At 44.5% G+C, this 14837-nt stretch overlaps 2 pseudogenes; one reads left to right on the top strand and one right to left on the bottom strand.

Annotated features, from left to right (window-relative positions):
- The window catches only part of LOC142433672 (mannose-P-dolichol utilization defect 1 protein pseudogene), a 33535-nt pseudogene extending 26650 nt beyond the window's left edge, over positions 1–6885 (bottom strand).
- Positions 6886–7136: 251 nt separating this feature from the next.
- Positions 7137–7792, top strand: LOC142433673 (vesicle transport through interaction with t-SNAREs homolog 1B pseudogene; annotated as a pseudogene).
- The last annotated feature ends 7045 nt before the right edge of the window (positions 7793–14837 follow it).

The following is a 14837-nucleotide window of genomic DNA, read 5'->3' on the forward strand; positions in this document are numbered from 1 at the left end:
TGAATGAAGAGAGACATCGAACAGTGTAAGACATGACAAAGTAATAATAATTTATAAATTATCAAGGGTTCATGGGGCGGGGATGAGGAGCTGATACCAAGGGCTCAAGTAGAAAGCAAATGTTTTGAAAATGATGATGGCAACAAATGTACAAATGTGCTTGACACAATGGATGGATGGATGGATGGATGGATTCTGATAAGAGTTGTAAGTGTTCCCAATAAAATGATTTTTTAAAATAAATAAATATAATTTTAAGTGGCCATTACTATTCCATTACAGCTCACTGATATTTAACTTTATGTGTTCCATTTCATTTTTTATTATTTCCAATTTTCCTAGATTCATACTTTCTAATTACCAATTATGAATAGATGTTTTCAGTTGTTTCTTATTTTGAGCCATGTCCTCCAGCCACTGAAGGTCCTGAAAGATTTGCTCCCCTGGCTGTACTCCATCCACATCCTTATGGGTCAACTCTACACAGGGGAGGCAGTTCTTCGTCAGTCATATTCTGAGTGTCTCCTGACCTGGCGTACTTCTCTACTGTCACTACCTTTGATAATGTTCTGCTGCTAATCATGAGGTTTTCAATGTCTAACTCCTCTGTTCTTAGTCTGTAAACTCTGCTGAAACCTGTTCACTTTGGGTGACCCTGCTAGTATTTGAAAAGTAAAAGTGGCATAGCTTCCAGAGTCACAGCAACACACAAGCTGTCACAGCATGACAAACGGAAAGACAAGTGGTGATATTAATTTGTAAGTGTACATTAACATATTTTCTGACATACATCTTGCAAATATTTTCCTCCTTTTTAAACATCCTATGTTTATGTGCCATACAGAAATTTAAAATATGTATATAGTCAAATCTATTAATATTTTTCTTTGAGGATATAGCTTCTGTGAAGCACTTATAAAGGTCCCCAGCCTGTGACTGAATATCTGTTGATGTTTTCCGTATGATTTTATTTTCCGTATTTGAATGTGCAATCAAAATTCCTTACATGTCTTTCAGGGTTTGTAATATTTTTTTCTTCTTAGGCTTCTATGATTTCATTTTTAGATATTTTATTCATATAGTAATATGAATTGGAGATATTCATCAGATATCTTCAGTTTTTCCTGATCTGTAGGAAATATATTGATTTTGGACACTTTTCTGGTTTCTTACAAATGATGAATGAGTTTAGCTGCTAACTAAAAATGGGATTCATGCTCATCAAAGCAACAACTTTAAAAGAAAGGTCTCACAATCTACTAAGGAAACACAGGCAATGACAGTTTTCCATAGCATAGTTATACTCTAGTCCACATGGGTTGACCATATCAGAATCACCTCCACAGAAACTGGCACTGCTTCTCATAGATACTGCCTTAGTTCAAACCATCCATGTCTCTTGTTTGGACTATTCTAACAGGCTGATTTCCATGGCTCTGGTCTCTCCCTCGTCCTCTAGAAAGCTAGGCCCATTCTCTGAAAAATAAAACAAACTGTATTTGAAAATATAACCACTTAGCCCTAAAACCTCTGTTGTCTCTCCACTGCAAAACTTTAGTTTGGTGTACACATTCCTGAAGAAACGGACACGCACACACCTGCTCTGAACTCTTGTCAGACCTTCCCAATGCAGTCGCTGTGCTCTAGCCAGAGTAGACTTCTCATATTACTACAACAAATTATTTTTGTGAGCACAGACAGTCGTGCGTCCCGATTTTTGTACATGTTGTTCCCTCTGAACTGGGTATCTTCACTCTAGCCTGTCAGTGCCACACTTCTATTCATCCTTCAAGTTCCTTTATAATGCTGCCGTTTCTGTGACTCTCACAGACAATGTTAGGAAGCATCACTCTCTCTCCTCTACATGCCCGTTATTTTCCCCACCCCACTGCTACGATGGTTCGGATAATCCTGCTGTGATTATCTTTAAAGGACTTCTTTTCTTCCTAGAGAAGATCAGCTTCTTAAACCCAGAAAATCCTATCTAGAATTAAGTTCAGTGTCTGGTGCCATATATATTATAGCAATCAAAATGATAAATGTGACTTGAATGGTTAAAATCTGGTCACATAGTACTCCTTCTAATACAAGTCGTGCCTGATCCGGTTTTCAAAATTTTCTATGTATGTTTGTGGGTGGGTTTTTTTTTTTGTCCTTTTGGAGTCTGTCTCTGATGTACTTTGTCATAGACTTCTTGAATCTTTGTTATGTGTTTTTCTGTTTCTTGGTATATGAAACTCACCATTGATGTACCTATAGAGACAACAATTAGAATAAGGGTTCTTATGAGTAGGTACAGTGGGGGAGGTAGGGAGGGTAAAGTGGAACTGATATCACAGAGTTGATGTTATTGAACTATGGAATGGTATGATACCTCTATTAACTCTAATAAAATTGTTTTATTTGTGGGCAGGGGGTGGGAATCCATGGCTAGGGCTTGATTAAAAAGTGAGCTGAATAGGTCCAAAGTTGAAGAAAAGATTCATCTTCAAAATACATACTCATTCAACTCACTAATGCCTAAATTTCCACCTTTCTGTTGTTAGCAAATGTTCTCCATTGCTAAAATGTATCTGTGGAAGGGGCAGAAGTGTTCGCAGACAGTTTTGCCAGATCTTTCCCAGGGAATGCATTTTGCTAGACAGATATAGAAAAATGCATTGTCAGTACTATTCAATTCTTTAAAAAATGGAGGAAAACACACCCTACACTTAGAGACTCTTTCAATATCATGTGATGTCATCTTAGTAAATAAAGTAGTCCATTATTTGGAAAAAAAATTACTGTAGTGAGATATATGGAGTGAACTTTGCTATTTCCACAATTTTCACAGAGATCACCTAGCTTATTACTTTTAAAATGAGTAAACGGGATATTTGTTTGTTTGTTTGTTTTTACTGACTACTGTGCATTCCCTACTCCCTCAATTCCTGCCACTCCACTAGACTATAAATTCCACAAGGGCATGGATCTTTTTTTCTTCACTTGTGTACCCCCATCCCGTGATTGTTTCTTCAATCAATGAACAACGTACGGTATATGTAAGGGAGAGGAAATGGATGACTCTGTCTTTGGGTTTGCAGTTTCATTGTCCTCACTCCCACTACTCACATGGACTGTAACATAATCTATCCCACAAAGGGACACTTAGCTCTTTTAAACCTCTTTCACCTCTCAGAGTCCATACATCCTTTATTTTTGCTACTTGATGGCATTTTGAAGACTGCATCAGGGACTACAAAACCAATAATTCAGGATAAATCCTGATGCTATCTTTCAATTGTATTCTCCTCCACCGTTACTTTAGGCATTCAATCCCATGGTCGCATCCTGGACAGTTTCTCCTCTAAAATGACACATCGAGACTCCCTTCTCTTGCCACAAGTGCCAGTGCTTCCATTACATTCATTTAATTACTTATTCCCAAGATGACGAGGTTCTGCAACCTCATTAGTACCATCTGTCCATTGAGCACTCTACTGTACCTCTATTACCTTCCATCTGCCTTGTCTCCTCTATTGAGCATGGATACAATTATCTATCACATTCCCAGTTCCATTGAGAGACTAACTGGCCTTAACACCACCTGGAATAAACCTTTAGATGGTGTGAATCATCTTGCCTTGCATCTGTTCTCAGACTGTTGAACAATGTCAGATTGACCAATCTGCTCTCCATACTGCCTGGTGACGCCAAAGTCTCCCTCCTCAGCTGGTTCTCCTAGTCTCCAAATCACTTTCTCCACACCCAACAAATCCTTCAAAACCTCATGCCTTGCATCCCTCCACCTTACTCTCAGCAAACAACCTGAAAAATAACAGCAACACCACCAAAACAACCAAAAATGCATGGCTGTGAGATCAATTCGGACTTCTACTGACTCTTTAGGACAAAGTGGAGCTGTCCCACTGGGAGTCTGAGGCAGCAACTCCTTCCAGAAGCAGAGTGCTTCTTCTCTGTCCTCCGGATGAGTTTCCCAGGTAAATCATCATGGAGCAGCCAAATGCTTAACCACTGTGCCACCAGGGTTCCTTCAAATTGTACTGCTCCTCAGACCATAGGGAAAGGTCAGGTGGAAACTGCTGCAGAACCCACAAACTTATCTGAATCTACACGGCTACTTCGATCCTTCCTTCATATGATAATGAGAAAGGTGTACTCCTAAGGTTATTCCTGCCCTCTTCTTAGGGATACCATTATATTGTTTATCGCCTCGACATATTCTCCTTCCTCCTCCCTTTGTCTACTAGTTCCTTCCGCACAGCATTTAAACATATTCAAAGGCTCTCACGTTTTAAAAAGGAAACAGGGAAGACCAACCTCCCTTCGCCCACCTGCCCTGCTGGCTACTCTTTCCCTTCTCTTGCAAGGATCTAACACAAGTTGAGTACACTTACTATTTCCACTGCTCACATCCTCCTCAAAGCCCCAAACCAAACCCACTGCTGTCAAGTTAATTCTGACTCATAGTGACCTATATAGATTGTAAATCTTCATGGGAGCAAACAGCCTCATCTTTCTCCTGCAGAGCAGCTTGTGGGTTTGAGCCACTGCTGTTGTGGTTAGCAACCCAATTCTGAACCCCCAGCAGCACCAGGGCCCCTCCTGAGTTCAGTGCGGACTAAAACCAAGGAATCAAGAAGTACTATGTCATTAAACCTAGGAGTCAATTTTCATCTTTATTTCACCAGACCTCTAAGCAGCCTCAGATACTATTAATCACTCGCTGTTGAAACATTCTTCTCTTGGTCAAGTGACCTCAATTGTTAGAATATCACACTATTCTGATTTTTCTCCTACTAGCTAGTTTTTTGATGTCCCTTGATGGACCAGACTTCTCTGTCTGATTTATAAGCACCGAAGGACCCCAAGGCACATACCAGCGGTTTGGTCACAACCCCTTTGAGGGTTGAATGAACCTTTCACAGGGTCACCCGATTCATAGTAGCAAATTTACAGTTAAGAAGTAGCAACAAAAATAACTTTATGGTTAGGGGAGGTCACCACAACATGAGAAACTGTATTAAAGGGTCCCAGCATTAGAAAGTTTGAGAACCACTGCTCTATACTCTTTCCTTAGATGATATCATTGGTGATGGTACATTATCTGTTATCAATTTGAGACATAAAAGTGAAAGTGTGGAGTCTACCTTGTCAATCAGGTCACAGCTTGATGACCTCATTTGGAGGCACTAAAGAGATAAATAGTTCACTGGAGGTGGGACACAGACACACTGTCTGAGAGACATTTCTGTTGAGCAGACACATAGAGTTATGCTAGGCCCCTGGAGCTGAAAGAGTCAAGTGGAGACCCCTGCCAGTGATGAGATGCTTCTACTGCTGCTAGATCCACAAGACTTTCCACCCACTGGCCTATTATTGTCCTGCATTTGGCATGATTGCAGGTGTTTCGTGAGTATGAAGTGGACTTCATAGATTGGTATCAGACATATGGGTTAATATCAGACTTATGAACTTGATCTGGACTGGGCTGGCATTTTTTTTTTCACTATTCAGTTGCTCTTGTATAGAAAGCTCTTCTTATAGACATATAAGTGTTTATTAATTTGTTTCTCTAGTGTACCCTGCCAAACACATCATCCAATCCCAGGAGTTTAAAATCCTGGCAAAAAGACTGTGGGATATGCACTGGTCTATTAACTACAGTGGTTCAAACACACCGGCTGCTCTTCAGGAGAATGATTAGGCTATCTGCTGCCATGAAGACTTAGGGTCTTGAAAACTTGATACAAGGTATCCATGAGTCTGAATGGATTCAATGACTGTGGTATTTTGTTTTTGTATATACCAACAATTCCCCAATTATCATCACCACGCTTGACTTTTTTTCTGAGTTCCAGAACCATATAACCAATTGTTTTAATATCCCCCCTTAGATGTTTCATGAGTACCTTAAATTTTCCAGATCCAAACCTGAACTCACATTCTGTCCCTGAAATAAGCTTCATCTTCAATCTCCACAATTCAGCAAAAACGGTATTACTATTCAGGTACTTGTTGAAGACACACACTTGGAAGTTGTCCTTGATATATTTCACACCCTCACTTAATACAGTCAAGGCAACATTAAGTTCTGTTGTCTATATTTCTTAACTATAGCACAACTCTGTACTCTTCCCTATATATCTACTGGAATTATCTTATTCTGGAACACTGTTACTTCTTATATTATTCCAATATCTTATTTGCTACCTCTATCCTTATTCCATTCCAATGCATTCATAGTAAAGATCAGTCCTTTTGACATGGATGTCTGATCTCCTTCAGTGGCTTCTATTTTAGGATAAAACTCATAAGTCCCCAGTATGGTCAACAAAGACATTTATTAGTTTACATAATTGCATAATTTGGTCCCAGATTATTCTTGCTAGTCTTCTTTCATGAACGTTATACTGATTTTCTTCCTCCTCCTAGAACATAGCTTGCTTTTCCCCAGGTGACCTCACAGGTAATATTCCCTTTGTGTGGAATATTATCCCTGATTTCTCTTCAACTAACTAAAATTCAATTTCATTGGCTCATTATAATATCACTATGCCTTCCTGTTCCCTTCATATAGGTCTTGCTATCAAATACTTCCTCTGTCATAACAATCATCATACATTATTGAAATGAGTAGTTTATGATCTACTTCTGAAATAAACTGTAAGGTACATAAGAGTAGAAACCAATCACAGTTACATTCCCAGTATCTAGTATGTTCCCTAGCACACATAAGTTACTCAAGAAATGTCTAACAAAGAAAGAAGGAAGGAAAGGAGGAAGGTCAACTTCCCGAAGGATGAGCACAGAGGCCATATTGAGTATGATCAATGATAGTTATGAGAAGTCAACATACCTTAGCAGTGGAGAGGTACTCGGCATGTACGTTGGAACCTGATTAGAGAAGGTAGAGAGCTTCTGTGACTTGAAGCCAGCCAGATAGGCTGTGGGAAATTATGAGCTAGTAAAAAGATCAGTAGCATTATTAAAAGGGACATTTTGAGAATGCTTTTCAAGCTGGACAGGTGCCAAGATCCAAAGCAAAGATGACATTTAGAAGGCCCCAGCAATCTCCCAATCTAGTGGAATGAAGTTCGTAGTAGTAGAAGTGGAAACGGAGAGAAGAAGTGGAAATGGGCTGTGTGGCTCACTCTAGGGATAGGAGCAGGGCCCGCACCCCCAACCTAGCTAGGCACTGCTCAATCACGCCCTGCACCAGAGCCACCTCTGTCACCTCTGCGGAGCATTTCCAGATCTCAGAGCATGAGATATTTGGTAGCCTCCATGAGGACCTATAAGGGGATGCCCAAGAGACTTCTGGAGACAACGGGGACTGAGGAGAAGAAGACGTTTATCTGAGACTCATGAAAAACAACAGGACACAAATGAAACGCTGGCCTTGAAGGAGAAGGAACTGTGTTATGCCCCCGTTGATGTCCAAACTGCGAACCTACAGGAACAACCTCCACAAACTCCATCAGGCGGCCACTGCTTGGGTCTGAAGAGACATGAAGTACTGCACATACACTATGTAGAATGAACACCTGACTCAGCTACAATCTCAGAGGGTGTTGCTAATGCAAGGCACCGACAGGCTGAACCAGGCCACACATGGTATTGAGTGTGCTCATCAGATCGCGAGAGACCAACCAGAACCACTCAGAAATGATGCATGGAGGAGCAGCAAGAGCAATGAGACCCGTTGGGGTGTACCAAGACTAGACTGGTAAACAGAAGTGAGAACTTGAGCCCAAATAGAAAGATTTCCAGGTCAATGTCATCTTACTAGAATCTGCTGTCCCATGAGGCCCGATTTCTTATAAATTCTTCCAAGGTCATTAAACTTCTGATAGAGAAGCATTTGTGGAGCAGAACTTTTACCCTATGAAGGATGAGTAGGGACATGGAATAAGGAGCTGCTGCTGGGGGCTGACAGTTCAAGGACACACTGTCTAGCCAAACCCCATCAATGTGAATGATAAGCAACAGACTGGAGATAGACCAAGTTAATAAACGCTGTTTATGATTCCATGGGGAGCGGGGGAGAAAGAGAAAGAGAAATGTTATCCATAGATTTTAGTGACTTTACAGATTTGGGAGACTGAAGGAGAGGAATGATCTTGATTCTGGAGGACTGAATTAATAAAAAGTCCTAATTATTTTTCACTGATTTGAGGAAATTTTTTTTCTTAGAAGAGAGAGAGTTTCAGAACTTCTGTGGTTACAGTGATCATGAAACACTGGTGCAGGACTGGGTGACATTTCCTTCGGTTGGACACAGGGTCTCTATGAGTCAGAACCTAACATCAACAGCAAGGTGGAGAAAAATAGACATCTGTCTTTCCTGTAATGCCAGCCAGCAGCCCCTAAGCAGAGGAGAACAATGGAACTCAACAATTATGGAGCTACTGCTTTATAGGAGGGTCTGTGCTCAACTTCTACATTCTCTGATTAAATCTCCCTAACAACTCTTTGAGACCTTATTCCTATTTCGGAGATGAGAAGACCAAGCTTCATGTAACCTAATTTTCACAACTGTAAGGTGGAGCTAGAACCTAAACCCAGATCTGTCCCACCCCAAAACCTGGGCCCCATATCATAATGCACCATTCAAAACCTCCTCAGCATACTCCTCATGAACCTGCCCATAAGGATTTGTGTTTTTGTGTAAAGAATTAAAAAGCAATCACCAGCTACTCTCTCACACCAACGAACCCTCCAAAGGGAAAATCGGAAAGGAAAACTTTATTTTTGCACAAAACCTTCCTGGACCCACCCCTACTCCCAGGCAGCATGTGCGCGCACCCACCCATCCCCCACCCACACACAGAGTAATAACCTGTTCCAGAGAATAATCTTCCCCTGGCTTACTCTCAGTCTCCAGGTTTTCTAAGGCCTGATCAGCAATTGGGTGATTTCGGAGGACCTCAGAAGTCCTGATTCCAATTATACATCTGTCCCCTCAGGATTTGCCTTTCTTACTACAGGGACAGAACTAAAGCTGCTCCTGAGAGAAGGAATGCACAGGTGCACATCATTAGCACAGATCATCTTATCCCAGAAGGACAGAGTTTTATAAGCAACTGCCCTTCTTGATGTCAAAGAGCCAGTTGCAGATTAGGAAGACTTGAGCAGAGTCTTGTCTCTGTCACTCAATATCCATGTAACCGCTGGCCAGGCCTTTCTCACTGGCCCAATGTTCTCTAAATGTCTCTCATTCTGCAATTTCAATTTACATATATGCCTAGGCTTGGCTCCATTTACATTCCTATTATAAGGACAACAAAGTCTTTAGCTAATCCAAGAAGTGTGGGTCTGTTCATACTTGCTTTATTAAGATGAATCACTTAATATTTTAAGGTCTTCTACCTTGATTACAGTGATCAGTGTTGTGATATAAAAGACTAAACATACCATTGAAAAGTGAAACGTTTTCCAATAACATACAGCCACTCATGGACCCAATTCAGGCAAAACTTTTATATAAAAATTAAATTAACCATGACAATAGAATCATAATTTATGCATGTGTAATGTTTCAATGTGCTCATTGTTAAGCCCTGCTATGGACATTAGTCCTATGATGGTCTATAGAAGGGACATGTCGATACACACACACCACATACATATGCATGGCATTTGGCTAGGAATTATCCAAAGCAAGTGACAGATACAGGCCTAGCTCACTGGAAACATATCCATACTCTCTATGGCAGGAGTTTCCTCTTTGAACAGATATTCCATGCTTCCTTCTGCATTTTCCTTTGCTGAATTCCTGATCAAGGTCCTACCACTCAAATTTGTGTTGTTTGACTTCCAGGGGCAGAGACAGTGCTGAATAATAAAACCCACAATCAGACAGAGGTATTTTTTCAACACTCCAAGAATATTAATAATCGTCTATTCTTGTATCGCATCTCATTTCCATGGCTTTTGCCATTGTTGAAAATTTCTCTCACATACTGATAATTATAAACCAAAATCTACATTCCATTTACACAATGATACTATGTATGGTCATTTCAAAATTGATACAGTGTTATGGTACAAGTGCCTTATCTAGAGAAGTCACAAATATTCTAAGTAGCGCTATGAGGAGTAGCAAGAGGAAGAGCAACTGCCCTGAGGCAGTCCCTTGCCATATCTCCGGTTGGTGGGGAAAAGGCAAATGAAAGAGGGGGAACACCAGGTTGGATTCAATGCAGAAAATGCTTATCCATGAAAAAGTAGTAACCTCCCTGCCTAGAAGGAATGAAATCACTTGCTTTTCCATATATAGAAGGATCTGATTCCATCGAATCAACACCTGTCATGGAATCCTTACTTGACAAGAGGCAGAGGGTGATGGAGAGGAGGGATAATGATGGCACTGTAACCAACCATTTGTCAGAACTCATGCTGCTTCTTCCGAAAACATTCCCTATTTTCTAAGATTCTGCTCAATACAAGGTCTGGATTTGCCATGTAGGTAGAATTCAAAGAAAATATGGTCTTCAAAATGTGCTACAACTTAAGTGGTGGTGAATCAGGAGGCGATTTTGCGCCCTCGCCCTCCCTGGGGCATTTCCCCAAACTTTGAGACAATTTGCTCATCACAACTTGGTGAGGTGAGGGAGGGGAGGGGAGGGGAGGGGAGTACTACTGGCACCTAGTGGCCAGAGAGGAAGGATGTTGCTAACCCTCCTACAATGCATAGGGCAGTCCCCACAGAAAGGAATTAGCCAGCACTAAAATCAATATAGCCCAGGTAGAGAAATTCTTATTAAAGAGCAAAGGATAATGCCTTCATTCATCGGGTTCCTGTCAGCCAATGGCATTACACAAAAGTCCATTCTGCATATACCACTGACCATTATGGCCATGGCTTTTAGAAAAGAGAGCATGAGTGAATTTCTAAGTCTCAATTCTATTTTGACAATTCTATTAGTCATTGTGCTTGACTAGAGCAGTCCAAGTGCGTAAGCCTAGCCTAGAAATCAGGACTTGAATTATTTAGATTGTTGCTTCCAGTGTTCACCTTGAGCCACTTTTGTACATTTGGCCTCCGGTTGAAAACTGCCCTGGGAACGTTCCAATAAACACCCTCTCAGCCACTGAGTAGAAAACCTGAATATCCCCCATCAATGGAGAATATGAGCTACCCAGACCCCAAATGGATCCCTGCCCAAGTCAGCTTCTTAATTGCACTAGAAGATCCTCTAGTAGATTTGTCCTGCAGTTTGTATGGTAATTTGATTGGAGCTTTGACTGGTCTCCATTTGTACACCCTTGATTAGCAAGGATGTGTTGAGACCAGTAGGAAAATGCCATAGGCGGCCTCGTGGTGCAGTGCAATTGGGTGTTAACCATGATATCAGCAGTTCGAATCCACCAGCCACTCTACAGGTGAAAGATGAGGTTCTCTGTTCCCATAAAGCTTTACAGCCTGGAAATCCCACAGGACTAGTTCTACTCTGACCTATATAGGGTCATTATGAGTTGCAAATGACTCAATGGCAAGTGCGTTTGCCTTTTTTGGAGGAAAGCATGTGCATACACACACACACAAAGCTGCAACAACACACATAACCCTTATATGTTAAATCCAACTGTCACTGTGTGCAAGGCCTTTGAAGGAAATTGTCCACAAGAATAGGAATTTTCTTCTCACTGATCGCATCCTGGGCTGAGAGTGGAAGGCTCAGCAGGTGTATGGATTGGACAAAAACAGGGAGCTTCCCCCCACCTATTCATGCCTCATACTTTAATCAGAAGACTGACCTCTTGCTCTACAAGACTTCTTCGAAAAAATTGCTAGGCCGTGGTGAGACAGCCTTTGAGTGGAAGTTGGAGGGGCAGGTGCCAGAATCAAGTCAATGTTTTCCTATCTGCCCTCTGGCCAATTCCAAACAAGTCTTTAAAGTACGTTAACTCTGTGGCAGGGGTTGGGGGGGGGGTTCCTCCCTTCTTGCTCCTTCTCCCACAAACTCTTCATCACTCAAAACAATACTTTTTCCTCCAAAACATTGCTCCCATAACAAATATACTTTCCAGAATATTGGGCCACCTGGGACAAAGGAGGTACAGAACTCAGGAGAACAGGTAACCGTGTTGGTTTTCTGCGTGGCCCCCGCCCCGGAAGGACTCCCCAGGGTAGAAGTGCTGTGAGCTTGCTGCTAAATCTAACAAATGCTAACTACTCTTGCAAGGCGATGAAAACACCTGGCTATATAAACTACTCCAGCCATTTGTGGAGTTCTACTCAGGTGCCTGAAGTAGGCTGAGGAGGTTAAGGAACCCACCAGAAATACAGTGGAATGTTCTTTGAGCTGGAGTAGGTAAAGGATTTCAGGTACTGGTCAGGCATCCTGAAAGGCAGAGCCCGGAGCCCCCTTCTCCAAAGAGAGTTAGTGAGGGAGGTGAAGGACAAAGCCAGAGCTGCCTGCTGCCTCTGAACTTAACTGCCTGCAGGTGGAAGTCACAGGTTTATGGTGGAGTGAAGCTGCCAATTCTAGGGGAGTTCAAGAGGAGAGAGGTTTTAGTCACTGGAGAAAGAGGGGAGAGATGGAGCTGGGGTGGGGTGCCTCACCTAACGGGCAGGCACAAATATCAGAGAGCCACCTAAGTGTCCGCGGACCACAGGACCCCCGCCCGCCACACACACAGGCGCAGACACAAACACAGGGGCACTACCACCACCATTAACCAGTTCACCTCTTCAGCCTAAGACACCAACTAGCTCCAACCCAATCCCAACCTTGGCTGGGTCTTGGGAGGCTGACCCTACAAAGGTGAGAGAGGCAGGGGTGGCAGACAGGGGGTGAGCCCCAGGGCTGCCTGCTGTGGCTTATGCTAAGCCAATCAGGGATCAAAAGCTTTTCCCCAGGCCACCCCAGTTCAGTTCCCAGTGACTCTGAGTCCCTCTGTTCCCTTGCCTGCCTAAGCCCTTGCCACTGGCTCAACTCCCCTTCCCTGAAGAGTCAGATTCAGACCCTAGAGCAGCCTCACCACTGCCCGCCAAGAACCTGGGCTCCAAGGAGCTAGTGGAGGTCGCTGCCCAAAGCAGGGGGCACTCAGGTCAAGGAACCCCTAAACCGCTACCAGTCAAGTGCTCAGGGCACTTTGGCTGAGTCTGCCCGCACCCTCTTTTAGCCCTGGCTTCTGCCACCACCACCCCCCAGGGGAGGGGGAGGCCCAGGAGAGCAAAAGAATGAAACAGGAAATTTTCCTACCGAAGGGGGAGAGCCAAGACGGTGGGATGGGGCAGCGGGGAGCTGGCTTGGGGCTGCAGCGGCGGTTTCCTTCCACCCCTGGTCAAGGAGCTGCAGAGAAGGCAGGAGCTGCCCCTACAGGCTGCCCGGTCCTCCAGCTATTCCTCCCCTCTGCCTTGCCTCCCCCGCCCGCCCCAGCCGGGAGCTTCCAGAGTGAGTGAGGTGTTGGCCAGGGGGCCTGGGGGAGCAGAGAGGTGCCTTCCCCAACTGTGGCGGGGGCTCTTGTCACCCCACCTTCGCGCGCGCGCGCGCGCGCGCACACACACACAGCGCGCCCGTGTGCGCGCTCCGCGCGTGTGCACACACACACACACACACACACACAGCACCACTGTGAAGGGTTCTCTGCATCTTGCAGCTACCTTGAGGGGAGCAAGTGAGCTACCAAGACCTGGAGCCCAGGGAAGCCCGGAGCAGATAGAAGCAAAAAAAAGGGAAGTGCTCTCTGGGTTGGACATGTTTTGAGCTAGGGGTGGGGAAGAGAAAGGGAGAGTGCCTCCTCGATTTTTTTCCCCCTTCCCCACCCCTCCTTGCCCGCCCCCCTTTGCTGTATAGCTTTTGCCACCAGGGACATCAGAAAAAGACAAAAGCCTCCTGGAGTCTCTGGGTAATCCAGTTCCTGCTCCCCCTACCTGGCAGCTGGGGCTGGAGTGTGTACATGCGTGTGTGTGTGTGTGTGTGTGTGTGTGTGTGTGTCCGCGAGCGCTCACTCAAGTGGGAGAAGGATTGTGGTCCCTTCCACCCCCAGCCCCCGCCCCTTCCTTGTCAGCCACTCCGGCCAATTACCAGGGATCATTTCTTGCTTGGTTCCCATTGTGTGGTTGTTGTGTGAAGGAAGTGCATGAGGTTTTTGGAGGGGCCCAGGTGGGGTCCTGGAGCCAGGCAAATCCAGCAAGAGAGAGGCAGAGGTGCTTGTCAAGCATGGAGTGTTCCAGGGAGCTGGCAAAGGCACAAGGTGAAGAGGGCCAGCTGAGGTCAGGGAAGTTTGGGAAGCACTGAGCAAAAGGGGGAAAGCCAGGTAGCAGCCAGCTGTAGTTCCCCCTCTCCACACCCCGCCCCTTTCCAGGGCTGATCCACTGAAAGGCGGGGGCCTGCCTCCTCCTGGCCCCTGGCTGTCCCAAGCGGCAGCTGGTTGCGCTCGCCCAAGACCAGTCCTGCAGCCCCTTGCGCCCTGGTCCTGGGACACCAGAGGAAGCAGATGCAAAGGGACCACTTGGCCAGAGGTAAGTGAGCAGGCGGCCTGTGTCCTCTGCTTCAGGTGGGGAGCTGCATGCAGAGGGGCTCCCTGAGGTTCTTGCCGAGTGACCCTGTGGGCTAACTAAAGGCTGAGAGAGATTGGCTGAGGGGTTGGGGGCTCCAGGAGGAGGTCAGCAACAGATGGTCTGTGAACACCCTGAGAAGATGGTAGGGGTGCAGGGCTGGCGGGCTAAGGAGATCCTAGGAAAAGGTGGTTTGTAGACCACCAACAAAATAAACCGCGTCGTGGGGGATGTTCTGCTGCTCCAGGACTTTAATCGACTCCATCTCTGGGAAGGAATCAAGCTTCCTGGGCAGCCTGCCTCCAGGGCACCCCAAAATCCGTTT

Source organism: Tenrec ecaudatus, chromosome X, assembly GCF_050624435.1.
Source record: "Tenrec ecaudatus isolate mTenEca1 chromosome X, mTenEca1.hap1, whole genome shotgun sequence".
NCBI lineage: Eukaryota > Metazoa > Chordata > Mammalia > Afrosoricida > Tenrecidae > Tenrec > Tenrec ecaudatus.